The sequence below is a fragment of the Bison bison genome, unplaced genomic scaffold, assembly GCF_000754665.1.
Source record: "Bison bison bison isolate TAMUID 2011002044 unplaced genomic scaffold, Bison_UMD1.0 scf7180017864180, whole genome shotgun sequence".
NCBI classification, from domain to species: Eukaryota; Metazoa; Chordata; class Mammalia; order Artiodactyla; family Bovidae; genus Bison; species Bison bison.
This window is the reverse complement of record NW_011494752.1, coordinates 13583464-13586301: the sequence shown is the minus strand read 5'-3', so window position 1 is coordinate 13586301 and position 2838 is coordinate 13583464. Positions and strand designations below refer to the sequence as shown.

Below are 2838 nucleotides of genomic sequence, written 5' to 3'. Positions count from 1 at the left end.
CCCTGAGTGTCCCCATTCGCTCCTCCCCAAACGCGGGGAGGCGCGGGGGTCTGCCCATTTCACAGACGCGGAGAGTGAGTCCGAGGGCGCCCGCGTGGCTGTCCCAGCATTTCACAGCTGGTCCGTGGGGGCAGGAATTTGCGCTTGAACCCAGAGAGGTGCAACTCCAACACCAGTTTTCACTAAGGCTGTCTTCCTCATATTTAAAAAAAAAAATTAGAGGACATTAGAAGGGAGGGAGAGACGAACGAAGGAACGAGAAAAAAAGGTGTGTGTGTGTATGCGTGTGAGTGCGCGCCTTCTGGTTAGTGTTTATGCGTGTCTTTTCAAAGCTCGGAAACTTTCAAAGCGCTGTAAGCATTATGGTAATTTCTTAGAGTGACGGCAGTGATATTAGCATCTCATACAGCTCACAGCTTTTCTGAAGACAGCTTCGTTTATCTTCATGGGCTTTTATTATCAGAGGTATTTACATATTATACATATTTACAATTCTTTCCCACCACCAAAACCAACAAGATCTCGACACGTTTTGCTCATGAATTTCTTATGAACTAAAGACACTTGAAATATTCACTGTTCTCCCCTTGCTTGTTTTACGGGCCTTTTTTTTTTTTTTCTGATTAGTTCTTCGTGGGGCTCATTTACACATCCATAGGCTTCATCATTTTTGCTGTTCTAAAAAGTCTTAATCCCTTCAAATCATGAGCGTGTACTCCTGTGCTCCTCTCCTTTTTGCTAAATCTCCTAAAACTCTTTTAGGGTGTTTTCTTTCTTTCTTTCTCTATTTCATTCCTTTCAAAGAATGCTTAGTTCAGAAACACGGGCTGCCTGGCCCCCTTATTTGGTGTAGGGGCCACAAAGGGGGCTTGCTGTGCGCACTTACAGGAAGGTTCGAAGATTGGGTCTTTAAAGAGAAAATTACGGTCAAATGAGGTCACGTTGGTGAACCCTTATCCAATATGACCAGTATCCAGGAAGAGATATATACACAGACATATACTGAGGACATAGCGATTAGACAGCCGTCTGCAGACCAAGGAGAGAGGCCTCGGGAGAAAACAAGCCTGCTGACACCCTGATCTTGCCCTCCCAGCTTCCAGAATTATAGTTAGATGATAGGTGTTTGCTGTTTCACCGCCCCAGTCTGTGGCCCTTTGTTGTGATGGTCTTACAAAGAAATACAGAAAGTGATCACAGTGCCCACTCTGCCGGCCAAACAGAGGTATGGGAGGCAAGAAGGAGTGGTGGGCAAATGCCTTCTAAACCGTTGTGTGCTATACAACCACCCAGAGTTTTCTGTTCTCAGTGTTGACCAGGACATTCATGGCCATTGTGTGGACATCTGTTGTTTTTGCTGGTGCAGGGTTTACCCCCTGCCTGAAGGGTCAGCATCCCAGTTATTAGGGAGGGACCCTGTCTCCCAACATCAGGGCATGTGTACTAGGAGGGCTGACATGAGACAGGCAGGTGACCCTTGTATGCCAGCTGGCACAGCCCATCCTCCTGAACACACAACTGGGTCTGAGGTGGTGTGTGATTCAGATTGCCCAGATGCAGTCCTAGGACCTGCGCTGGAGGGGGGATTGCCAGATAGCTACAGGATGTTTAGTTGCATTTGAATTTCAGATCAACAAGGAATAGTATTTTTTTTATTTTAAGTGTGTCCCAAATATTTGCTAAATCCAGTAACCCTAGCTGGAGCATTAAACAGAAGTGGGTTGAGCTGGTACTGTGTAAAGTAGAGCTGCCGGGAGAAAGCTTTTCTGAGGTTGAGTCCAGGTGGGGGAAGCAGAGCTCAGAGATAAAGAAGGCAGGTACCTGGTAACAACACGTGAGGCTCTGGGTCTAGCCCCACTGGGAACATCTCACCACCCTTCAGCTTTGTGAGTCAGCACAGTCCCTTCTTCTATATAACCCTGTGTGGGTGGGTTTTTTTTTTTTTTTTTTACCACTCACAACACAGAATGATGACTTTAAAATCACAATTCGACAGTTAGGTCAATGCTTGAAATCCTCTAAATCCTCCTGCTGTATGTTTGTCCAGCTTTTGCAAACACAGGGAAGAGAAAACTTAGCCTGAGAAGTCATGAGAAATAAGTTTAAGTGACTCCAGTTTCCCAGAGAGCTCTGCTTGAGAACTCACTCCATTTTTTCCCTTCTCATCTGCGGTGTTACCTGCCGCAGGGAGGACGAGGTTTGGAAGGGAGCAGTGGCCTGTCAGTGCTGGCTTCCCTCTGCAGAAAGGCTGGCAGGAGGGGCCTTCACGCCGCTGGACTGCCCCAGCCTACCAGATCAGTGGCAGCGTCTGAGAGCAGGCAGGGCACTGGTGTGTACCCGTGTCATCCCTGCTCCTGGACTGTCCCGCAACTGCTGGAGGAAAGGACTATAACTTACCTATTTTTATTCCCCTCCCACAGCACCTGGCATACCTGGATACCACTGGTATCTGACAGTGAGTGGGGATGCCTTGAGATGTAAGGATATTGCTGAAAGCTGGGTTTGATGGTGGTGGTTCGGGGTGGGTGGGGAGAGGGGCACATACTGGTTAACAGGTATTGGGCCTGCTGGCTCAGGCAGTCATCTGAGCACTTTATTTAGGTTAACTCATTTCATGTCCACAACAGATCAATTACATAGACACTGCTATTACCCCCATTGAATGGATGAAGAAACCGAGGCATAGACTAGCCTTTGAATACACTGGTTGAGAAAGACCCCAGCTCTCTGTGCTTTGAGTCAGAACTGGATATCTCCAAGCCAGTGGGGAGGTTTCTTCTGGGTTTGTGGAAGCCGTGGTCTGGGTGGGGCCAAGGCTCTCTCACCCATGAGAGAGAA

General features: G+C 47.8%; 1 protein-coding gene across 1 annotated transcript in view; it reads right to left on the bottom strand.

The window, feature by feature from the left end:
- The window catches only part of TMEM220 (transmembrane protein 220), a 58466-nt gene that overhangs the window by 16861 nt on the left and 38767 nt on the right, over positions 1–2838 (bottom strand). The window lies entirely within an intron of this gene.